Raw genomic sequence first — 27,241 nt, forward strand, 5'->3', positions numbered from 1 at the left:
AGCAAGCTTCCTCCTGCTGCTGTGCACCAGAGCGGGAACAGAAGAGGCCAAGCCTGTCTCTTGTCTGCCAACCAGTTTGACCAGGCTGCTCCCCCTCCCTTCTACCCAAAATTGTTCAACAAACTACCTCTCATAACGGGAAGGGTTAACCAAACATCATTCAGTGTACCCATCAACTGTAAAGCCCTTAGAATCCTGCATACCATCCCTGAAACACATCCTAATGAAACAAAATAAAGTAAGTAAGATTACCCATGACTCCACCGTACCACCGGAACATCCACACCAAGAGAATACATTCCTTTTTAAACCACCTCCTTCCAGCCACTAGTCATGGCTCAACTTGAACGGAATGACCACCTATAGCCACAAGCCTGTCAACTGTAGCATATCACTTAGCCCACCAAACTACCCTGTTCTGAGTATGCAGTAACCCAGTTACTGTAGGGAATAGTCTAACTCAAAGACTTTAATGCCCTAACCTTAAATGGCAAAAACCAGCACCCCTTGACCTACTTCCTGAAAACTCGCCCTGCTCAGCAATGAAGTACTCTACGTGCCCAGCCATAAACACTCCCAATTCACTGATTACCCAATGACAATCCAGACTAGAACACAGGACTCCTCCTCAGAACCTCCTAGCAACTGTCCTGACTAGAACACTCAAACTACTAACTGTCCTTAATCCTTGTTTGTCCCTGGCCTTCCCCTCGAAGTCTCTCTTCCCTTATGTTACCTATGCCACTAGTAAGTAATTAAGACCTGGCCTACCACTGCCATATCCTGCAACCAAACTTCCTTCAAACCTTCTAACTCCCCTGTAACAATGCCCCAGTTTCTAAAATTACCTCAACACAGCCACCTACCTACCATGCTTCAAAACCCTACCTGCAAAATTCACCCAAACCATAAGTGCAATGATCCTTGTGCTACACTGTAAAACATTAACCTGGTATGTAACATTAACACCACCTACTCAAGGAACAGATTTGTCACCTCAAAGATACCACCCATTAGGAACAATCTCCAGCCTCCTGTCAAATACCTCATTGGCCCTTCCCCCAAATATGGCTCAAACAACTGGATGAGTATATACAACCACCCTAAGGTTCCAAGCTCCTGAAAGCAACGGTTGAACTTACTGGCCTGCAAGAGTCATAGAACTTTAACCTAATAAGTTCCTGTGGTCCTCTCAATGTTGTGACTCTACTCATCCCTGTGGGATCTCCACACTCCCCATAAACCATTCCCAACAGTTTTCCCCTGGCCCCACTACCTACCTCTTCCTTACTTGCCTCCTATACCAACGCAATAATCAGCTCCCACTAATTGAACACAGAGCTCTAACATGCCTTAATAAGGTGATTACTCAAACCCTTATTGTGCCCCATTCCAGTGGCAAGAACATCCATCCTATCAAAACATCAACTTTCAGATCTCCTTTGCAAGCCACCACAAGATGCCTTCTGCACTTCAGCAATCTGCAAAGAAAAGAAAAAAACAATAAATGTTATGTGCACACATACCAATAATTACTTAACATGGAGGCACTGGCAAGGACCCCTGTCACCCCCATCAAGTGATTGCCAAACTATGCACCAAAGTATGGCACCAGCCCCCTCTTTTTCTTTTTTGTTTTGTGCTATGACTCATATTCCCTTTGGACAAGAGTGATAAGCTACCTGCAGAAATAACAGTAGAACTTGTCTAGCTTGTAATCACCCCAGAGCCAGTAACCTAATAACTTCCTATGATACTAAGAGTGCTGTGACTCCACTCCACCTACCTGAACCCCATCCACCTTGACGTGTCTTCATGAGCACTAAATGAAATGTATTATCTGTAACCTCATCAAACCCACTGCAGAAACCCAAACTCTTACCTATAGTCAGTGACTGTTGCTCCCTTTTAGTATTGAATGGAAAAGCCCAAAAGCAGGGACAACTTTCAAACGTTGATCTAATCTACTGAACGGTTAATAGAACATATTGTAGAACCAATCAACCCTGAGATCACAAACTCAAATGCCTGCCTTCTCTGCCTAGCAGTGTAAATCCTCTACCAAAACTCAACAACTTTGAAATCCACTTACTTTAGTCAGTAACTGTTGCCCACTTGTGCTCCCCATGTGTAACCTCCTTGCTCGCAACTGCTTCCATCATCTGTGAACTCACTGTGTATCTCCACAACTGGTACTCGGCACACCACCATCTACAAAGAAAAGGACAAAAGTAAATCCTGTAATATGTAAAGAGAAGGCTCCACCTTATACCCACCTATTCCAAATTATAGCAGCAGCGTTCCAAAATCCCCATCTTATAAGCTTCTCATGCTGTACTTCTTTGCATTGAAGAAGTGCTCTTTGGGTCTCCACTGAAGATAAATAAAATAAATAAACAAGGCTTTAAATATAGGTCTCAAAAGGTTGCTAGAATAAGAGGATCCTCATGCATTTTCCAGAGAAAACAATGCCTGAAACACAAATGTATGCCCCCATTCAGATAGCACTCCCCAGTAAACTGCCAGAGAAACACAACCTCCAAAAGAAATGAATAATCACAGGCCGAAAACAGATGAAAATCACCCCAACCCCAGCCCCCATGCACCTCTTACAAACTTAGAAAGTTGATAGAATAACAGGTTTTGCATTAGCATGGATTTTCTGAAGGGTATGAAGTCTAAAAACTCAAAGGTGTGTCATTCTCTAATCAGTCTTTAATGATTAGCCACTGATTTGCCTGAAAGCCACAGATTTTATGACAATGGATCAAAATCTAAGGCGCAATGCAGACATACTGTGAAAATCTGTACCGTAGAGAGGTATGACAGGTTATGAAATGGGCATAACAGCAATACCTATGCCAGCATGCCACCACTCAAAACACGCAAAGTCCGAAAACCAAGTAACCGCCATCAATAACCTCACTGTTTCTAATGGATTTTTTTTAATGCAATAAGGCAAATCCTGCCACCCAGCCAAAATCCACACAGTCAAGAGGCATGCCACAAACGCTCCTGAACCACCACTCCACACAGCAACTCAAATTTAACAATTCAAACTGTCTACACCACCCATCCACCAAGTAAAATCAGAAACAAAACCTTCCTTATGTGCAATTGCCTTTTTCTTTTTCTTTTTTTTTTTTTTTTTTATATATTACAGCAGTTACAGCCTATCAAAGTACACCCACTGCTGTCATGACTGCAATACCCACCATGCATGCGCAGACTATTCCATTACCTCCATAGCTTAAAGCCCACGAAAATACTTCTGCAGATCTCTCCACTACCCAGACTGCCAAATCCGTCATACAAAACCACCGCCACCAATGCAAAATGCCGCCCCACCTTGCGCTTTGTGTGGCCCTCATCACTCAAGGCAGTATATCTCACTGAACAGCACTGCTGCGAGTCAAGTTCTAGAGAAGTGTGTATCTGCGTAAACATCCAAACATCAATGTAAATGAGAACAGTCCACAAAACTGCCCCGTTTGTCCGCTTATGTGCTGTTTGCTCAAATGAAAGATGTAACTGTATGTTTTATTTACTTTTTCCTTCTCTACACTTCAACACAGCATTTCACCTTTCTGGTATCTCCCACAAAACAACATAGACATTTTCAAAGGAACAAAAGGCCAGTTTGTGCAATCAACACACCCCGTGTAGACAATGTTGGCCACCGGACTCAAAAGCAGAAGAAAATATAGAAAAATACACATACCATTCATCGGCTCAGCCTTCAAATAGTACTGTTTTGTTGGCAAACATATGAAATTCCTGAACACAGCATGGCAACTCCGAAAGTGCAGAGACAGAATGACTGAAAATTCAAACCCACATATACCAACATTCTCCAAATATTCCCACCTCTCAGAGGAATGCCAATCTCAAAGCTGGCAAAAATATGTGTGGGCAGATAGGGGGCCCAATGCCTGACACTCTCTCTTCTCCTCCATTTCCGGTCCCTCCAATTTTCAGGACTATATCTATATCTATATATAAATATATATATATATATATATATATATATATATATATATATATATATACATATATATATATATATATATATATACATAGAGAGTGAGAGAGAGAGAGAGAGAGAGAGAGTCTAGACACAGGGACCCCACCCAGTCATCCTAAACAAAATGAGATTAACCCTTGTCGAAAGTGGAACGAACACAAACTACTTCTTCAAGCATGTGCACACCTCCCCAGTCCAGAGGGAAAACCCTGTATCCCCAACCCGTCCATGACTACTCCAGAGTCACCACATCTCAAAGAATATGCATTTCCCTGATGCAGGGACCCCAAAGCAACACAAACCCAACAAGATGAGTTTAAAGGACACACCTTGATAGGCCTGACCCTGACCAACATTACTATTACCTTACATAAAAGCATGGCTGCAAGCAAAGTGCCATACTTTTCAGAAAACCATGCCGAAGCAAAAAGTAATGATGAACCGTGTATTACCTTACTTGACTGTGGAAAAGCACAGTGCCATGAAAACTTGATCAGATCCTGCGAATAGCCACAATCGGTCCCACCCAAGGAAAACACCTAGAATGTGGCATCATCAACTGGCACCAAAGAAGCAGTCCATTTCCGTCAGAGTACAGCAGCCTTCCTCAAGTTTTCTTTTTCTTCTTTTGTCAATGCTACTCGCGCATGCACGGCAGCAACCTCCTCACCCCACAGAACTCGCAACCTGCGAAAAGACCGTAACGGCTCCCTCCACCCAACAGAACTCTCCATCAGCTAGGTAAGGAGCTCCAAAAAAAAAACAAGTCCCTTAAAGAAACCTTAGCACACAAGTCCCTCTAACCGGAGGCACTACCCAAGAAACACTAAACCACCAACAAATGCAAAACCACACAGACAACCTAATAATGAACAGCCTGCCACCAACTGCCTCCCCAGAGAACCGGACATCACCAACTACTGTCATTATTATGTCTATTTTAAACACATTATATTTATTATTTATTGACATTCGACTATACCAAATCCAAATGCAGATTATAATATAAAGTATTAATTAGAGTAACCCTGAACACTGCCCTAAATCTGAATAAAACAACCAGACATACCGACCATCTCCTACTCTTATAAATCCAGAAATAACTACTTACAGCCCCCCTGCCACCAACCAAGACCCAGCGGCCTACCTTTCTCCTGACATATCTACATGTCATCATGGGTGTACCCTGCCCTTAGCAAGTTCACGACAAAATGTGACTGCATACCCAGCTACACTTGCCTAAACCTCTTAAGCCCCTCCCTACCCTTATCTCATTTCCTCCCAATCCTCCTTGCCTCCACTTAACCCTTTCACCTCCCAAATCCACTTAACACCCACTAATATCAGCCTAACCCCTCATGAAAATGTCCCAGGACAACTTGGTTGGTTGTCAAACTTCATTTAGGAGCAGTACTACTACTACTACGAATATTACACACACACACACACACACACACACACACACACACACACACATACACACACACACACACACACACACACACACACACATATACAGACCAAATGCCAAACACACACACATACTAGCATGCATACATGCATGCACATGCATATATGCACACATGCAGATATGCACACATGCACATGCAGATGCATATATTCACACACTAACACAAATGCACACACACAGACATGTACATGCACCCACGTACATGGATACACACATGCCTATGCAGCCATGCACATACATACACACATAAATACATAAGCACATGCAGTTATGCACATGCAAACACACATAGACACACAGACCAAATGCACAAACACACGTGCAAGTGTGCACACATGAATACACACACACACACACACACACACACACACACACACACACACACACACACACACACACACACACAGACCAAATGCCAAACACACACACATACTAGCATGCATACATGCATGCACATGCATATATGCACACATGCAGATATGCACACATGCTCATGCAGATGCATATATTCACACACTAACACAAATGCACACACACAGACATGTACATGGATACACACATGCCTATGCAGCCATGCACATGCATACACACATAAATACATAAGCACATGCAGTTATGCACATGCAAACACACATAGACACACAAACTTTAAGCATAATTAGTTGCCTTAGGAACAACCTTAATTAAGTCAATTGTATAATTATTAATTGATGACTGATTACTTGCATTATATAAGCTGGAAGCTTTTTTATTCATTTTTTTTATTCATTTTATCTGAAGAAGTCAACCTATTTAGGTCGACGAAAAGCGCTTTATGGTACCTGTTGTTTTACGCTACTTTTGTGTGGTTCTACTTGTTGTAACAGTTGCAGTCGGAACAGATTAAACTCGAGGATTTTTTATTCAACTAGAAGTGGTTTTTTGGCCAGAAGCTTCCTATTCTTTGGTTCCTTGGTTTGTGGATATTTTATTTTGGTTTGACACATAGACACACAGACCAAATGCACAAACACACGTGCAAGTGTACACACATGAATACACACACACACACACACACACACACACACACACACACACACACACACACACACACACACACTCATGCATAAAACAAAGCTGTACTTGATTGCTGCAGTCATTCTTTCATCTAAATTACAGTTATCAAATCTTAGGGACTTAAAGGGGAAGTTCTCTAGAAAGGAAAATAAATCTTTGTTGATTCTTTCACTAAAATAGCAGTAACATCATGAATTTCATAATGATGCATATGTTATACTTACAAACATAGTTTGCATTCTCAATAAGATTTACTTTTAAAAATGTGGTAGTTTGTAAAATAACTACCACAAACATTTAAATCTATGCTTCCAAATCTTTTCTAGTTAGTGGAACCTCTAGTCTGAATCAATATCATGTATGTATAAATATATTGCAGTTTTATGCTTGTACTTGCTTCTTTCTTTCTTGAATTATAATTATGAATTACTGCTAAAAATAGCTTTCTGTTATGTTTTCCCCTCCTGCAGTTAAACTCTTTATCCATTCAGTCTCGGTAGGGAGCTCTCTCTGCTGCTAAAGTAGAGATGCAGAACAGTTTGGTATTAGAAATAATAATAAACCAAACGATAAGTGGAGTCCAGATCAACAGAAATCCAGTTGATGCTATATATTAAGACATGTCAAAGATTTTGTGAGATGTTCCTATATAAACTTATGGAAATAATACAGTCAGCTAAAGTCAAGATGTCTGTTGATAGAAAAATAGCTGTGGAATAGAAGACAGCATATAGTTTGTCAGTTTGGATGAATATGCCTTACGTTATTTGAGACAGGACAGCCTTAACTCTCTTTTCTTCATTTTTTAAATTTCCAGATACTGAAAGCAACTATTTAGTGTAATTTATCAGGTAGATGACCTAGAGTTAACAAAACCTGTAATTTCTCATAATAACAGTAACTTATCCTAATAGCTATGTCAAAAAATGTTATTTATTTATTTGTTTTTATTTTTTTATCAGGGTACAGCACAGATCCATCTGGATCAGCATGGGAGTCAGATATATAACAAATGAAGTCAACTTTATGAACAACTACAAATCAGGAAAGAAAGAAAGAAAAACATTTTTTTTTGCAAACTGAACCTGTTAAGCTATAATATTATTAATTTATTTAGTCTTTGTTAACTGGGTTAGTGACCTCTTTTCAGTGGAGACCTGAGGTAGTATTTATACTAATAGGGGAAATTTGGCCAGGGCATCAGGTAACTTCCTCTGCTCCTTCCGATAGGTGCCATGGGATCTTTTATGTCTACATTAGCTACCAACAACTCAAGCAGATGGGACCTTTGTTTGCCATGTCTACTGAAAAACTGCATACTCAGGAGTGAAGCCATACCTCTCAACCTGGAAACATCAAAAATCTGGACAAGGCCCATGAAAAATAGGCACAAATCTGTATGCTGATTAACATCAAATTTGCATACATAATTATGTAACCCCACCCACTCCCATGGAATTGTGGGATACCAATTTTCAAATTCAAACTGAAGAACAGACAACCAAAGTATGGCACCAGAGTCCCCCTGCAGCCATTCCAATGCCCCATTACCTGACTATTTCACCCCATTTACCATAAACACTAATGTGCGCATACTGCTTTACTTCTACAATATTTATTTGGATTTTATTTTTACATTTTATAGCACAATGCACAAACACTAATAGACATCTGCTAAACAAACCTGTAAACGAAGCAATACTATCTTACAATGAAAACAGATTTGTCATTAAAACTTCTCTGCCCTTGAAACTCACATTCATTGAAACAGCATTGAAACCCACACCACATCCAAAGAAAATGCATCTGGCCAGTGGTGGATAAAGATTACCTTCTGGCTAGTTTCAAATCATTGGCCCTTGCACACAAACCAAAAATATACATGTGTTCTTTGATACACCTTCCTGACTTTATTAAATTATATTCCTTGTTTAATACAGCACACTTGTTAGACAGAGCACATTTTAAATTTATTGTTTGAACATTTTTCCAGTAGGCAATGAAACAAAAATGCATGAACCAATAATGACACAACTGCCCAATTCAGATCATTTCCATCATAAAAGTCTACTTTCACACCCACACAACATATATATATATATATATATATATATATATATATATATATATATATAATGACAGTAGTATAAGCCACAGGCATCTTGCACAGCTTCTCACACTTATTTTCAATTTCAGTTTTTTTTTTGGGGGGGCAAACATTTTGGAAAGTTGCTAGAATAAAATGTCATGTTACCATGATGCATTTCACTGCCAAGTCTTGAACCCAGGACCGTATGCACTACTGTCAGAGCAACATACCACTATGCCAAATCAGCAACCATAGCGCTCAACCTCTTAACACAAAAAACCTGGACAAAGCCAATAATGGGGGAATACAGCCCCAAGATAGGGACAAATTTCAAATACTCAGCTTATAAACTTAGAAAATTACTAGAATAAAAGATTTTGTGTTACCATTTATTTTCTGAAGAACATGAAGTCTGAAATTTAAATGCCTGTGATTATTTAGTGAATTCAGTCCTTCAGTGATTTGACACAAAAATCCTTAAAACCACAGATAAATTCACAAATGGTGGTGGCAAGGGACTTTAGGCTTTTTTTACCCTGTACCCAAGGTACAGGGTTTGAGCCTGAGTACCTCTAGCCACCAGGTGTATTAAATTGGGGCATTTTCACACAGACACACACATACACACACACACACACACACACACACACACACACACACACACACACACACACACACACACACACACACACACACACCTAGTCAGAATAAAATGCAAAATATGTTTCCTACTGCTCGAGCGATCCCGATTCCCGGCAAGTGCATCTGCATCCTGTCATCTGTTTACCCTCTCACCGAGATCCATAGCAATCCATTGAATAAAAACAGAATGGTGCTCACAAGTGCAGCCACCAGCCAAAGATAGATGCATTTGAAAATATGTTTCCCGCTCCTGTACAAGCCGCCGGAAATGTAGATCCATTTGAAAATATGTTTCCTGCTCACGTACAAGCCAGAAATGTGTGCACTGAACCCTTGAGCTCAATTCCGACAGGCTGGAAGCCCTGACGGAGCTGACATCATCACGCACATGATGACGTCAGCTCAAAAAATGGGGGAAAATAATTAAAAAATGAAAAAAGATGGGAAAAAGTCAGAAATGCAAGCGTGCCACTCAGGAATCATGGCACCCCATTATTTGGACCCCAAAACTAATTTTTTGCTGAGTAATTCGATACGGTTGAGAGGTATGAGTGAAGCACTTGCTGCACAATAGTGCCAGTACTCAGTTGACCTGGTGTGGGAATAGAACCCACAGCTTTCTTCACCAAGGACAAGTGTGCTATCTGTTGAACCACTGACACTACTTCTAGTAATGAAATTCAGTCAACATAAAATGTAAAGGTTTAGGCATCACTAGCTGTAGGATGATGCCTTTCAAGCCTTACATACTTGAAATAATTTTACATACAGATAGAATCCTGGCATCATCTATTAAACCTGGCGTCATCTATTAAACAGTTACTGTATCTTAATCTAGAACATCAGATATTGTATGTCTCTATATGAATGACATTAATTCAAAGCAACAGTTTTGCACTCTCAGTAGCTGAACAGATAGCATAGTTGCCTTTGGTGCTGAGAACTAAGAAGACTCTAGGTTCTATTCCCATACCAGCTAGTTGAGTTAGATTTTTCCTGTAGTGATAATGCATTACAGCATGGGGGGTTGCTACACTCCTTATTGCGTCATGCTTAAAATTAAATATTAAACTGAGGTCCCATCTACCCAAGTTATTGGTAACTCAGGTGAATCAAAAGATCCTGTGGTGCTTAGTATGACTATCTCTTTAGGTGTCCCCAGAAAAGAGGCTAATGCTCTAATGTGACTAATACTGTCAACAAAGTGTAACTAAAACCGAGTAAAAATAAAAACTCATCGAATGCCTAATGGCTCTGTTGTCTGTGTTAGTTAATACTAAATGTTATCGTCTTTTTATGAGAAATTTCAGTTCTTTAATCACTTAACCATCATAATTAAAGAAAACATTTTATTTCATATTTAAAGCTTTCTCTGGCCTTTTATTGTTGAGCACCTTTGGCTTTTAAATTCCACTAGAAGCAAATGTCATCAGACCATCAGCACACTGATTACAAGGGGATTATTACAGATCAGATAAGTGCAACATTTAGTTTGCACAGAGACTATTCTCTTCTTGAAATAAATTACAACTACTTATGAAATAAAGTTATCCTGCAAACATTTTAAGACTTATTTTGTGAAGACAGGAAGGGCACAGCTTGTGGGTGGGTTATTATGGCCTGTGGCGGGTGGTGGGATCAGTATAGCCTATAGCTGTAGAACCTGTTTTGGCTCTTAACCTGCTATTAATTATTGGTGATGTTCTTTTTGGCTGTACATTTTAGTAGTAGGCATATGCAAAATTTTGAAGCCAGTTTCCAGCGTGAACTTTCAGGGTGTCTATAATTAGATAGTGGGAATGTATGCACTGTTTATTTATTTGGTTCACTAACATCTACATTAACTAATCGGAAGACCAGTCCAATCCAGTCCCTGTGCTACAGCGACACAGGATAGTAACATCTTAATGGTCTCATTCAGGTTCAGATCACTTATCCATAGGTAAGCTTTATTGCCTTAACAGTTAGCATTTTTTGGTAGAGTACTGTCATACATAAATAAGCGGAACATACCAATTATTAAACAGTAGTAGTTTATCAGTGAGATGTGCATTATAGGTTCATAGGATGATACTAGTCTATTGGCCCAGAGGCCCTTATAAGCCTAGGCAAGAATTTTGCCCATGTTCCCTCAAAGTCAGCACCTGTTTCTCCTGTCCAGCAAGGACACAGGTGGGATCCCAAGGGTAGATTTTTTGTTTTCCATCCAGTCATCCAGGTTCCTCTTAAAGAGGGCTAGATAGGTACTCTGCTTGACATGGAGAGGGAGTCTATTCCACAGACGGTCGAGTCTTTGGGACACAAATCTGTCCCGCCAACAAGTTCTGTTAATGTCACAGACCAGGTTAAGGCCTTGCATGTGGGTTGCATGAGTGGAGTTTGTCTTATGGATATGCAGCAACTCCATCAAGGGTGGGTCTGAAATGGCCTTGTATGCCAGACACAGGTCGCCTCTGAGCAGTCTGTATGAGACTGAGTAGAGGGACAGGGCTTTTAGCCTATCTGTATAGGATACATTAGTGAAATAAACCATATGAAGTAAATGAAATATGTACATTGGATGTGTGGCCTGTTAGTGAATGGAGGGTTAATATTAAGGGATTTCCATGAGGCAAAGCATTTGTAGGAGGAAGATTTAATTACATATGCAAGTAGCTGTGATCAGATGCTGGAAAGTTTGGAAACATCTATTGTGACTTATTGGTAAAAACAGTTGTTACAGGTTTAAAATATAGCACTATGTATTGGAAAAGGAGAAAACTGATCTTTTTAATGTGTGAAATCATTCCTTTTGAGAGTGTGATGGGTATTATAATGTGCTTTATTATGAGTGTATGTTATTGATGGGTACTGATTTTGATAACAGTAGTCTAAATTGAAAGAAGGAAGCTGTTAAGGGAAAACATTTGCAAATACTCCAAAAACAAGTAGTGCCATTGTCTGTGTTGTGTAAGAGCAACAAATCTGCATACCATGCTTAGTGTACCATGTAATATGTGTCATGCACAAATTCACACTTATTATGCACAGAACACAAAATGTGTTGTCCCACATTGCTAATTGTACATTACTGCAAACTTCTAAAAAAGATCTGCTGGTTGCCCATTCAGAAAAGAGTCATACTCCAATCGGGCACCCTCTTGTTTTAAATCATTAAACTTGACAACTATTTACCTCTAATATCAATCATCTACTAAGGGAACAAAAATATTCTGTGAAGGACAATCCAGCTGAAGCAAACCTGTTGGTCAGCCCACATGTCAGTTAGGCTACAGATAAAAGAGCCTCTGCAAAGATATGTCCATTGACATGGAACTACCTGCCAAAAGGAAAAATGCAACAAACACTACAAGCTTTTAATACAGAAGTGGAGCAACACCTATTTCAAACCAGTGTATGCAAATATTACATTGACAGAGACTAAACATACAACACATGTAATAATTAGATAATAACTTAGAACTAGGAAATTAATATTCTAACTTGTAAATATTTAAATATGTTTTATTATTAACTCCTTTTCTGCTGGTTCCTAATAACTGTGCACTGTGCTGTACTTAGTTTAAATTGTGTACGCTTACCTTTGTATACATGCATTATATGCAGAGCTTTGATGTTTGCTTCTTTTTTTCCTCAGATTGCTGAAGTGCCTCATCCTATCCTTTTGCGCGTTGCTTGTTATGTTATACTGTTGGTCCACTAGTGTCATGTTGTTTCATGTTGTTGGTGCTCCTGGGCCATGTCATGCTTTCTTGTTTGCCCTCAAGGCCATAATATGCTACATTGTTGGTCATCTGGAGCCATGATATTTTGCTGCTCTAGAGCTTAAGTTATAACTGAAATGGTTCACTAGATCAGGTACATACGAAACAGTGAGCAAATAAGGCATAAACTTAGTAAGTAAATAAATAACCTCAATGCGGCTGAGATTGGTACAGGAAAAGTGCAAGGTACCTTTGGCTGTTACCAGGAAAGATTCTTAGTTTAAGTACTAAGTTTATAGAGTTATGTTGGTTGGTTGTTTGTGTGTGTGTGTGTGTGTGTGTGTGTGTGTGTGTGTGTGTGTGTGTGTGTGTGTGTGTGTAATTTTTTTCTGTATGGTTATTTGGATTCAGAATGAAGAGAAACCATAGTCTTAGGTATTTTAGATGGAAGTAAGAGAGTTTAACATGAAAAGGAACTTGAATTTATAAGAAGGGGATTTGGTGGATCATGGGTTAGCTTCAATGTTGCGTAGAAGTAGTTACAGTAATTGATTAGAGTTTTACTAGTTCTAGAATAGTGTTATTGTGAAATGTTGACTGTTTAGTGCTTGAGTGTTTCCTTATTTAACTGGGTTATCAATGAGCAATGAAACCAGCAAATGCCCCAGTATAAAACCCCATAGTTCTCCTCTAATTGGTATACCTTAGCTACTTATGTCAGAGCCTTACTGCATGTGTACAACTCTAGGCTGAAAACAGTGTGAAATCCATGCTAAGGGAGCCCTTCACAAAACTGATACCACTCAGTTTTTTAGTAGAATGTTACAACTGATTTTAGACCTGTAAAATGACAACAACTAAGAGATGCATACCATATTTGACAAATCATCCCAGTAATAATATTGTCAGCTGTCATTAACCCATTAAGTATGGGTTACTACTTGTCTTGGTACCACTGAATAGCATAGTACTGGTCCCACGATAACACAGATTTCCTATATATCGTTTGTATTTAAAAACTATGAAAGCTATGCCTTCCCTCCTGGCTCACTGTAATAAAGTTATGATTCCAGGCAAGCCTGGCCACTGTCTCCCAATCCATTAATGCTATTCAGCAAGCCCAAGAAGGTTAGTGTTATAGTGATTAAGAAAGTAACATTTTCCTATAAGCAGGCAGTTGTCTCATTCATTAAAAAAGTTAGAAAAGGTATCCTAAATTTGAAATGAACAGAAAAAGATTTTGCCCTTAACCCATATGTTAGAGTCATTTTATGCAAAAGATATAATTTCTGTCTTCCATCAAATACCGAAGTATTGTCAGAGTATTCATGACTTCTGCTGGTTCAATTAAACAGATCAGAAGGCACTGTAGGAATAATTAACCATACAGCCTAAATACAATATCTATTTGTCTGTCACAGGTAATAGGAAAGAAAAAAGATTTACTTTCTTTGCTAGGGACATCGGGCATGTTCTGTAGTTAAGTAAAGTGCATATTTGTAATCGTTGACTTCATGTTGATGTTTAGTGTACTTACTGATGCTTTATTTTATTTATATATTTGTTTATTTGTATGTTTTGATTCATCTTTGAGTAATATTTGTAGTATTTAATTGAAATGTGGATTTTTAGCTTGACTCCTTGAGAAAACATGAAATCAATGTATAAGTAATAGCTAGAGGTACCCACAAACTTGTAGAGAAGGCTGTGTGTTTTGCTGAGACTGCAGTCCTTCGATATGTGAGAAGCAGCTGTCCTATAGGCCTGCGTTGTTACCAGGCAGTTTGACAAATAGAAATATTGAGTATTGCCAGGGTGTTTTCTATTACAAGGTGTTGCTGTTTGACTGTAGAGGAGTGTCATTTCATTTCTCCAGGATTTTATGGATAACCTTCTAGTTTGGCTGGGGTCATGGCTCAGAAGAGTTAATTGACCAGTGTAGCTATTCATTTAACAAATGACAATAAATCAAGTAATTGTTAACTATTTTGCTTTGGTTGTATATACTTTGACAATTTATTCACATTGTATTCATTCTTCTCTTTGTTCATTTTACTGTGGAACTTTTTTCTCCAGACCTCCACTGAAAAAGAAGAGCCCAGTGCACTATCCCAGTAAACAAATGTAACTAAAATAAAAATAGATAAAATAAAATGAGTAAACCAAATAAATCAAATTACTCCAGGGTGTTACTGGGGCAGTCTTCTTCTTCAGCAGAACAGACTATCAGCTAGTTATTTATATGGCCATGAACATCCATACTTTACATTTTGCAGCATTTAAGCCGCTTGGATATACGTGTAGCAGAGAGGATGTTTGCTTCAGTAATTCTTTTCTAAGTAAAGTGTGTAAAATATGTTGGCACAGTTAAATGGTTAGGAAGACAGTAATGGCAACCAGTTCTGTGTATATGGTAAAGCAAAAGACATTGCCATTCCGTCAGATAATTACTGAAACGGAAAGGTACAAAATGATTTCTAAAAAAATAAAGGGAAAAGGGAGGACATTACGAATAGTAAATGGATAAACAAAGTTAAAATGATGTTTGGAGAAGATACATGCTGTAGACAGAAGCAGATTTATAATTATTGTCTTGGTCCCATAGAGACAGAAACAGATGACACTTTCTAATATTTTCAGAAATGAAGTGTTACAGAAACAAGCTGTGTTGAAGAAGTGAGTCAGCCAGATGACTTCAAATAAAAAAAAAATCAAAATACAAAGACAGCAGGCAGAGAAATTAAGGATACTAGATGACAAAAATATCCTTGGTACAGGCGTTTCATGTTGTTGGCTTCATTACTTTTTCTCATGTTAGAAAACATTTTAAAACACTTTAAGAAAGCTTGACTTGGAAATTTTAAGTCCTTCATGTTGTAACTTTTATCTTAATCCTATTCTCTTACAAGAAATCATGTGAAGTTGCAGTCGTCGTATTTCAGCTAGCTCTTTTTCCTCTTTTTTGTTTCATACTTTCCAACCTTTCCAGCCCTCCCATCCATCACTGGGTCTACTGTCTCCTCCTTTCACACCTGGACATTGTCTGACTCAGGGTTGGAACTGGAGTGGATCTTAAGGTCATCCTGGGGAGGTTATACTGCCAACTGTTTGTGCCAGTGGATTTTTAATTTAATGGCCTACCCAAGATTTTTTCCACTGCCTCCCTTGCCTTTGGGTATTTTGTCCATTGGCTACTCCCATCCACGGACCACACCTCCCCTCAAGTGTGGCAATGCAAATTCCCTCCCCGAGGGCAGGCATACCCATTCATCACTGCCAGCCCCCTCAGATGCCTGAGCTATTACTCAAACCTGGATTTCCTGGGCCATAGTTAGGTCTTTATCAGTCAGTGTCACAGTACTGGCCTAAAATATGCCTAAATCCTAATCAGTTTCCTTCAGATGATCTTCCTACCTTGTCCTTTACTGGCTGATGGATTACTACTGTCAGACCTTTCCATTAATAACATAGCTGTTCTCTATGTCTTATAGACTGGATCTGAAAGTAAGGATGCATTATCACTTCCCTATTGCTTGGGAAATGCCTACCAGGCCTTATTTCCCTTTACCTGTTATGCTTTTGTGGGCAGGGTTGTCCCATTCATGTGACTCAAGTCTTCCCTTTGTCATCACTGACAACTGCACCCTTGTTTATCCTTGACAAATCCTTGCTCGTGTGTTAATCGTAATCCTATTCTTGCCCCTGTTCCTAAACCAACTTTATATTCTGAAAAATCCTTTCCCTAACAGTATCACTATTCAGGCAAAGTATGTCTGATGACAGAGTTGTGGTTGTTTTTTTTCATTGCTCTGTGCCTGATTGAGAAATTAGACTACCTGTCTTTTTCTGCAATCAGTTTTATGTGGGATTTAGGTGGTTTATACGTTTTTCACTGAAGCTAAGTTTGGGGATTTTATTTTTTGTAAACGTAGGTTTCAATCAAGATTTTTGGATGATCAACCACACTTGTGTGTGTATATATATATATATATATATATGGGTCTACTTCTAAAGACCGAACCAACGATTCCCCGACACAGAAATCACCGACGCCAGAAAACCGACAACACACAAACCCGACAACGCGAAACACCGAACACCATAACACCGACACACTACACGTAAACAACACAGTACACTACAACACATATCCACTAGCCCTAACCCAAACCCTAACCCTAAGGTCCGACACTACCGCACACTCTCCCTACCTGCACCCTAACCCTAACTCACTTACACACCCGAACCCCAAGCTCCGACACTACACACTCTCCCTACCTGCACCCTAACCCTAACTCACTTACACACCCCGAACCCCAAGCTCCGACACTACCGCACACTCTCCCTACCTGCACCCTAACCCTAACTCACTTACACACCCGAACCCCAAGCTCCGACACTACCGCACACTCACCTATCACACACCCTAACCCTACATCCCTGAGTATTGCACACTTACCTGTCCGCTCCCTACTCCTAAATCCCTCACTATCGCATACTTACCAGGTCGCGCTTACACATTCCCCTTGTCGGTCTTCCGTCTGTCGGGATTCGAGCGTGTCGGTCAACTGCGTTGTCGGTCGCTTCGTGTCGGTGATTTCACTGTCGGCGAATCGGCGTTTCGGTCATTAGAAGTAGACCCATATATATATATATATATATATATATATATATATATATATATATATATATTTTTTTTTTTTTTTTTTTTAGATATTACTATATATATATATATATATATATATATATATATATATATATATATATATATATATTTATATGGATATATATTTATAGCTGTGTATATTAATGTATATATAGTGACTGCTCAACCAGGGAATCACTCTGATGACTGCAGAAGAGGGCAGATAAGCAGTCTGAAACATGCAGGCAAACCACCCCGTAGGATTTATTATGTCACAGCTGCCTCTAGAGGTTTATCAGAGCCACTACTCATGTGCAAATATATTTCCTGTCCTGTAGGTCTTTTGAGGATTACCTTGAGTTTGCTTTAAGTTTCAAGCAAAAAAAGAATGCATAGTTTAACAGAGTCAGAGAAAGTTCCTAATGCTGAGAGCTCTGACGTGGAGGAGAAGTTCAAATTGTGCATGACAGTTCTGTAGTAAAAGCGACTTCCTACTATAAATGACTACTGCAAATGCACTGAGAAAGCTGCTGGGATTTCTGCTAGTATTATGGTTTGGTAACAAAAAGACAAAATGCTATAGCTCAGATACCCTTGTTTTTATAACTGTTCGAAAAGGAACTTGTGAATTTAACAGCTGTTTTTCACTTTGTGGTAATGATGTAAGCCATGGTTTTGTTTTATTTCCTTATGAACATGTTGTTTTCAGACTTCATTTAGTTTATCAAAGATTTATTTTCTTGAAGAGTAAATCTGGATGCCTGAAGCTTCAATTTAATTTTCTGCCATTTTATGTAATATTTAAACTTTTGTTAAACTGACTACTGGCTATTATGAAGGATTTTTTTGACGTTTATTAACATTTTGCTTGAATTTTATATATTCATATCATCTTTTCACCATGAATTTTCTAGATATTTATGTTGCAAACCTTCTGGATGGTTAAATTCAAACAAGTCATGTGTAGGAAACCTGTACCCATGACATGTTTTTGTTAACAGACAGATTACATCTGTAATACTTTACTAGAAATATTCCAGATTCACTTTGTTATGAACTAAGATTTTTTTTATTGGAGTGGGGGGATTTAAAGAATAAAGTCAGGATTTAAGCCACAGGTTTTCAGTTCATGGATATTCAAGTGATTTAATTTCTACAATGGTTAACCATTCAAGTAATACAAATAGAATGGATGTTTTTACTTACACAGCGCTTAACAACACCAACACAAACACCAAGGGATTCAGATGCACACTTACCTATGGAACAAATACTTTTGAAATTAAATCCATTAAAAAATAACACTGGAATATTTTCTCAACAGATAAATTATTTTCCACTCTTTTATCTGACACGTTACGTTTCATATAATTTTTATTTATTTATTTTATTTTTTTTATTTTAACATGTGTTAAATGAGTATGTCCAGTTGAGCAAGAGCCCATTTTCAGCAGAGGCCTGGGGGAGGGAGCCTCATGTACATACAGATTCCATATTGTAAGCAGAAGACAGCAGTAATTACAAGATATATTTAACATACATGACTTTTTAAATGCAGGATTGACACACTTAGATTAAGTACACATCAAATAGCGTATGTAGAATGTGGTGCAAACATACTTGTTATATCAGTAGGAAGAAGAGAGGAAGCTAGTAGCAATTAAAGGTGGTTAGATGAAAGAAATGGCAGGCAAGAAACAGTGTTGGGGAGTGCAGGTGAGCAATCAGAGGAATAAGTTAAGACAGGACGTATAGAAGGGAGAAGTTAGTGTAAGGATAAAAGAGTGCGGAAAAGTGAAGAATCAGCACAGTAAATGAGTTAATTAGGGCTTTGGCATGTACAGATCAACTATTTTAGTAGGCTTTCAGTTAGTGCTTTTTTGAAACTTTGTGTGTGAGGAAGATATCTAATGCTCAGTAGGAGTTTATTCCATGCTAAGGCAACCGAGTAGCTGTATAAGTTTTGTCCTATTTGGCTTATGAATTTCTAGGAGAAATTGATCTGAGTTTTGAAGAGGGCGGGTGGGGGTGTACAGGGATATGAGAGAGGAGATGGCAGGGCAGGAGATGGGTTTGTGGAGGATGGAGTGACTAATGGACAGGTAGGGGAGTAAGAGATGATGGGGGAATTCAAGCCAGTTTAAAGTTAGTAAGGAACTGCAATGATGCGAGTTGTAATGTTGATTTGTAGCAAATCTGGCAATTTTGTTTTGAGTTTGAGCTTAGTCTTTAGAGAGAATTATAAGTTAGTCAGGATAGGTGAGGTATACAGAAGGCAAGAAAAAGATACGCATAGGCAAGAGAAAGTCTAGAGTCATTTGTGAGGCATTTTTTATTTCTGTAAAGCAGTCCTAGTTTTTATGTGTCTTTTTAATACTGTTTAATATGTGCAGATCAAATTTAAGTTGATCATCAATGATTACACTCAGTAGTTTAGTGTGTGTGTGTGTGTGTGTGTGTGTGTGTGTGTGTGTGTGTGTGTGTGTGTGTGTGTGTGTGTGTGTGTGTGTGTGTGTGTGTGTGTGTGTGTGTGTGTGTGTATACGCGCGCACGTGTGTGTGTGTGTGTGTGTGTGTGTGTGTGTGTGTGTATGTGTGAATCAATGTTTATGACAGTGTTGTTACGTGATGAGATGGTAAAATGATCATTTACGATAAGAAAGAGACTTTGGGGAGAAATAGGAGAAGTTTGTTTTTTAGTATTAAATGAGTTATTTGTTAGTAAGCCAATTTTCAACAGAAAGAAAAGGGGTTTTGAGTGAGTGAGTGAGTGAGTGAGTGAGTGAGTGAGTGAGTGAGTGAGTGAGTGATTGGAGGTCTGAGAGATTGTCAGAGGTGGAGATTATATTAGAGTCATCAGCATATTGTGTGGACTGAGTGCAGGAAGTGTGAAGACTGTTAGTGAAAATGTTAAATAGTAGTGGTCCAAGAATGGCTCCTTGGGGTATTCCAGTACTGACATTGAGACAGGAGGACTAAGAGGAGAGCCACTTGACAGACTGCTGCCTGTTTGTGAGGTACTGGAGAACCATGAGGTGGAAGGATTAGAGATACTGAGGTCAGACATTTTGTTAAGGAGCTTAGAGTGGGAGACAGTGTCAAAGGCTTTGGAGAGATCTAGGAATAGACAGGATGCTAGTTTATTATTGTCTCCGGCATGTGCAATATTTTGGATGAAAGAAATTAGGGCAGTTGTAGTGCTATGGTTAGGGCAGAAACTGTGCTGGGTGAGTGTGAGTAGATTTTCCTGCAGAAGATAGCCCAGAGCTGCTTATGAATGGATTTTATGTAGTAACTTAGAGAGGGGGGATAGTAGCGCTAGTTTGAGAGGTCAGTGGAGTGTCCTACCTTGTATATAGGAATTATATAGAATTCTTTCCAGATAGTGGGGGCAGAAGATTCTTGGATAGAAAGGTTAATTAGGATAGAAACTAAGTAAGCTAAAGAGCTAGTGTGAGCTTTAGGAAGTAGGGTGGTAAATTATCCACTGAGGGAGAGCATGGCTTAGGTTTTTATGTAGGTAGTGGTGAAAGGTTTCATTGTGAAGGTAGATGTAGAAGTTGAGGGAGGAGGGGGATGGGGGGTTAGTGGTGTCACTGTTAAGGGTTAGTTAGGAGATGGAGTCAATAAAGTATGTGTTAAACATGGTGGCAGTTTCCAGAGGAGGGATGTTGGGAAGAGGGTTAGGAGAGGTAGCCTGGATAGAGAATTTTATTTATGCGATTCCAAATTTTTTTGGGACTTCTGTGGTGGTTTGTGTGGGATTTTTGGTGACGTTACAGAGTTGTTTGTAGTTTAGGAGTTTAGTCAGGGATTTGATTTTTACCCGTTTTTCCAAGCCTTGTCTCAATCATGCATAAGAGAGTGGATGGACTTTGTTAGCCATGGTGCAAGATGAGATTTTGTTCTGATTTTTCTAAAAAGAAAGAGTAAAAGAGATTGAAATTTGTCTAATATATTTTCTTCTTTTAAACATGCATAGGACACATTACAAAACCATAGAACTAATGTAAATACTACAAGAGGCTCTTACCCACGTGTCAATTATTCTTTTTATATGTATGTATGTAAGATGAGGCACTTTACCTCGGTTAGTACAAATACATTATATAAGATTGGGCACATGTTCAGTTGTCTTTTGAGAATGATATAGAGCATTTGCACTGAAGAGGCCACAAATGCGGGGAAGCCAGTGTCTGTTCTAAGTTTTTGCTTCTTGGTGCCATTATTTCAATGCAAGTTTTGGAATAAAATCTTGGAATATATCAGGTGCTGCAGTTTCATTCTTTTATGTATATTAAAATGGATCTAGGACTATTGAACAAAAGTTCAGTAGTCCAAATCCACAATCACCAAACACACTTTAATGAAAGTGCTTTCACTGAAAAAGCACTTTCGTTAAAGTATGTTAAAAAAAATACACTACATTTACATTTTTGCAAGGGTCAAGCTCCCCTGCACCCCCCACATACCCCCTACTTTAATATTCTCACTCTGTGGTCACACTACAGTGGGAAAAAGGGAATTTTCCCTTATCCCCACTGTAGTGCGATCTCCACAACAGGCATACTTACGCAAAAGTGCTTCTTCGGTGAAAAGCACTTTCGCGCAAGTATGCCTCGGCCAAATTTGTTTTGGTGATGTTGCTGTTCGGGGATCCATATGAACCATTAAACTATATGTGTGTTAAACCATGTGTGTTAATATATATCAACTAAAAAGTGCAAGAAAACCGCAGGCAAGTGAGAGTTTTCACTATATGATACCTTAAACCTTCTGTAATGGAGGACATGGAATATTTGCAAATGAACCCTTAAAACCCTCAAGTGTTTATGCTACATGTCTTCTGAATGTCCATGACTTTTATACTTTTTAAGCCTTTATTGGTTCATAGGTTCATAGGTAGGTACTAGACTATTGGCCCAAGGGCCTAAGTAAGCCTAGCCAACAAGGTTCCCTGGCTTACGCCACCCAAGAATGTTATTTTCCTGTGTCTGTGTTGAGCAGAGCCACAGAAGTGATCCCCGGGGTGTATTTCCTATTTCCCATCCACTCATCAAGAGTTTTCTTGAAGAGTGCTAATGAGGAACTTTGCTTGACATAGATGGGTAGTGTGTTCCAGAGTATGGGAAGTCTCTGGGACAGGAATCTATCCCTCCAGCATGTCCTGTTTATTGTGGTAACAAGGTATAGGTCCCTAGAGCATGTAGCTTGGAGGGATTGGAATTTCTTTAGGTGCAGCATGTCCAACAGCTCTGGGTTTGACATAGCTTTATATGTTAGGCAGAGATCACCTCGGAGTAGGCGATATGCTATGGAGTAAAGCTGGAGTTTTTTGAAACGGTCAGTGTAGGGTATCTGTTTGAGGCCAGTAATATTCTTTGTGAGGTACTTCTGTGGCCTTCCCAGCTGCTGCAGATGTCTTGTGAAGTACATTCCAAAAGGGGCATTGTACTCTATAATGGATTTAATGAGTGTCGAGTAGAGGGGAGCAATGACCTCTTTTTTTCCTGGATGAGAACTCTTTTGTGATGAGGTGTGCCATGTAGAAGGATTTCCTGAGTACTGTGGCGATGTGTTTATCAAAGGAGAGACAACTGTTCACCTGGGTCCCAAGGTCTCTTATCACACATTCGGTGTTAAGTAGACTGCCACCTATGTGGTAGTTCATGGGTACAGAGTTTTTACCAAAGGGGATGACAATGCACTTTTTGGCATTGTGCTTGAGGCCATGACTCTGACACCAGGCATCTGTCTCAGTGAGGCCCTTCTGTAGGATGTCCATATCATTTGGGGACTTGACTATTGTTCGTAGTTTACAGTCATCTGCGAACTTCATTAGACAAAGGCCTTCTGTGTTAGCCTGTACTTCAGAGAAGTGGTTACCAAACAGGAGAGGTCCCCGGACTGAACCCTCTGGTGCTCCACTTGTCATTGGTTTCAAGTGAGATTTGAAGTCTACAACTTTTACAATGTGGGTTCTGTCAGTGAGCCAGTTGGCAACTCATCTTGTGATGTAAGGATTTATACCTAGTTTAGTAAGTTTATCTATAATTCCAGAATGGGGGATAGTTTCAAAAGCCTTGGCGAGGTCAAGCTAGGATGTGTGAATCACCTTACCCTTGTCTACAGCTTTAGTGACTGCCTCAAAGAAGTCGATCAGATTCAGGAGGCATGATCTGCCTTTCGCAAACCCGAACTGGGTGGGGTCCAGAGTTTGGAGGTTACCAATATCTTTGTTTATGAGTTCTATGATGATACGTTCCATGGCCTTACAGACCAGGCTCTTCAGGCTAATAGGGCAATAGTTCCCGGGATTAGTGGTGGCTCCCCCCTTGTGGAGTGGGATAATTGTTGCTATGCACCATTCAGTGGGCACAAAGCCTGATGTGAGGCTATGATTGAACATGGGACTTAGGTGGGGAGCCAGTTAATTCTGAAGTTCATGTAAAACACAGCCTGGGATGTTGTCCGGTCCCATGGATGCTGTGTTTTTGGCTTTAGAGAGTGTAGCTTTTACCTGCGTAGTTGTGATTACAGGGACTCTGCATTCTTCCTGTATAGATATGGGCCCTTTAGGGGGTGAGAGGGGGTAAAGTTAGCATTGAACCTATCTGCCAGGATGTTGGCAATATCAGTTGGTTCTGTAATTTTCATGCCATTGTGCTGTAACTCAGAGCAGATATGGGTGTTGCAACTGAGACTCCTGACATAGCTATAGAATGCTTTGCAGTTGTTCTTAGAATCAGTGGTGATTTTGTTTTTGTAGCTAGCTTTGGAGGATCTTATAAGGGATCTTAGCTTCTTACTGAGGTTGACCAGGGAGCTTCTCCACTCATGGGATTTTACTCTCTTTTGCAACAGTTTCTTCCTTCTATTGTAGAGTTTGTTTATGGCAGGGGACCACTAGATTGGCTTCCTTTTTTTGGAGGACAGCGTCTTGGTTCTCTTTGGGATAGCACGGTCCATGCACTTGTGTAAGTGCTCATAGAGTGCATTTGTGTAGGATTCAGCAGTCATAACTGTATTGTCCATCTGCATGGGTGTCATGAAGTTTGCCACTTCTGTCTTAAGAAGCATGAAGTTGGCTTTGGAGAATTTTTTTACCGTGGTTTTCTTAGTGGGGGTGGGATGTGGCTATTTAGGGTGATTAGCTTATGGTCAGATCTGACCAACGAGGAGTTGACTTCAGGTGTGGAACATCAGTCATTCATGTTGGTAATTACTAGGTCTAGGATATTGTTGCCCCCTGGTGGGGGTGTGAATAAGTTTATCTAGGGCATTGGAGGTTATGAATTCCAGAAAGCATGGAGGGAAGGAGATGGTACATGAGTAGTTTTCCAAGTTAATGGTGGTAGTTGAATTCGCCCATTATTACAGTGTTTGGTTGAATCCTAATATTTTCAAGTATATCAAGAAAAGAGGAGTGGGAATCCTGGGATATGGTGGGGGATCTGTAGCAAGCTACAGTTTGGATTGCAGCTTTGCCCAGAGTTAGTTGCACTTGGATAACCTAGGATGCATTATGCTGAGCATCTAACCTGGAGGTGTGGATATCCTTAATGAATATGGACACACCTCCGCCTTTGGTGTTCTGGTCCAGGTTAGATGGCCGAAAAGTGTGGTATGAGTTATATCCTGGTAATGCAGGGGTGCACTCTGGAGCCTTGAACCAGGTTTCAGTCACTGCACAGATATCGGTGTTCTCCATTTTAAGGAGTTCCTCGAGGGGGTGCATTTTGAGATTTAGACTTCTAGCATTGAGTAGCATTAGCCTCAGGTTTTGCTTGCCTGTTCCTGTTACGGTGGTGAATTTGCCATTTTGAACCTTGCCTAAAAAAGGCACTAAAGGGGTGGCAAGAGCCTTAGCCTGTATCCGGAAATATTATATTATAGTTACATTCAGTTCAATAAATCCAAGCCCAACTAGCTGTGGACATGCATGTATTGACCTTTTTATTGACCTCATCAGTGCAGCATAAGTAGGTAGTTTGGTTATATTTCAGAAACACAGGGTTTTAAACTCAGAGGTTGACAATAATCATTAAGGTACCTGCAAAATATCCCAACTAATATCCAAGTGAAAACTAAAAAGATCACAAAGACAAACAATACAGTAAAAACTGCAAGAATAGTCAAGCCAAGTTAGATTTTTCACTGTGTGATACCGTAAACCTCATTTAATGGATGCCCATGGGATATATGCAATGACCCGTTAAGAACATCAAGTGTTTCAGCTACATGATTTCTGAATATCCCAGACTTCTTTTTAAATTTTTATGGCTTCATGGTTGCATTCAGGCCAATAAAGCCAAACACCACTAGCTGTGGACATGCATGTTTCAGGCTTTCTAGTGACCTCATCAGGTCATACTCTGATTTGGATGTTAGCATCTTATGTAGGGTAACTTGCCACCTTTTCAAATGGCCAAAGTGGGGCATTTTTGGGGCACACATCAGATTTTACAGGCCAACACATACCCGTGGTCAGTACAAAGGATAGAACTTAACATTTTTGCCTAAATAAAAGCTTATTCTTGTAGCATTTTAGTTGCTTATTCTGCTTCTTGTAACATTTAGGTATTTTAGATGCAGAATAACTATTTTATGCAATTATTACATAAAATATGGGACATAATTATGTCCTACAATCTCAGGACTTTTACAATTTTTAATATTTTTTGTCAGGACACAACTGCCCAAAGAGGGACTGTCCCTTGCAAAGTGGGACAGGTGGTAACCCTAATCTTATGCTGTGCAGATGAGGTCAATAAAAAGGCTGAAACATGCATGTCCACAGCTAATACACACACACACACACACACACACACACACACACACACACACACACACACACACACACTTCCATCTATCCATCCACAATCTCTTTTTCCCATTTTTGCACATGGGATTGGAATGTCACTTCAAAAGTGACAGCCATTTAAAGCCAAGGTTTGTAGCACTGAGTGGCTAGCCCTGCTGCAGTAGTTCTTCCACACCACACACTCATATGTACACTCACACCTATGGCCAACTTAGAGTGTCCAGTACACCTTCTGCTGTGGATGGGAGATCGTAGGTTTACCCTGGGAATCATCTCTGTGTCACTGCTGGACAGAGGCACAACAAACTAATGGGTACAGTATTTTTTCATATAAGGGGTGGCGTAAGCCACAAAACTTTGGGCTAGGCTTATAAATGCCTTAGGGCAGATAGCCTAGTATAAACCTATAATTTGGTATATCTTTGGAATTCGGGAAAAAGTGGAGGACCCAGAATAAAACCCATGGTAACACAATGGGGACATGCAGACTCTGATTACTGCCTGAGGTGCCTTCTGTTCAAACTGGGGAACCTCTTTCTGTGAGGCGCTATATAAATACTTGGATGTGAGTGATGCAGTGGAGGGTGTGGGTTGCAAAACACTTTAACAAAGTTTGTTCTTTGATTAATTTGAGATAGAACTGCACAGGATCATTTGTCCATACATATTATAGGTATAGATAAGTTTTGTGTGTGTGTGTGTGTGTGTGTGTGTGTGTGTGTGTGTGTGTGTGTGTGTGTGTGTGTGTGTGTGTGTGGTATGATAGGTGGAAGTGCATGTGCGTTCG

General features: G+C 39.7%; 1 protein-coding gene across 8 annotated transcripts in view; it reads left to right on the plus strand.

Annotated features, from left to right (window-relative positions):
- Positions 1 to 27,241, plus strand: part of TENM3 (teneurin transmembrane protein 3) — a 3,803,041-nt gene that overhangs the window by 247,189 nt on the left and 3,528,611 nt on the right. The gene's annotated exons all lie outside the window — the stretch shown is intronic.

The sequence above is a fragment of the Protopterus annectens genome, chromosome 2.part1, assembly GCF_019279795.1.
Source record: "Protopterus annectens isolate FY-2018-M chromosome 2.part1, PAN1.0, whole genome shotgun sequence".
NCBI lineage: Eukaryota > Metazoa > Chordata > Ceratodontiformes > Protopteridae > Protopterus > Protopterus annectens.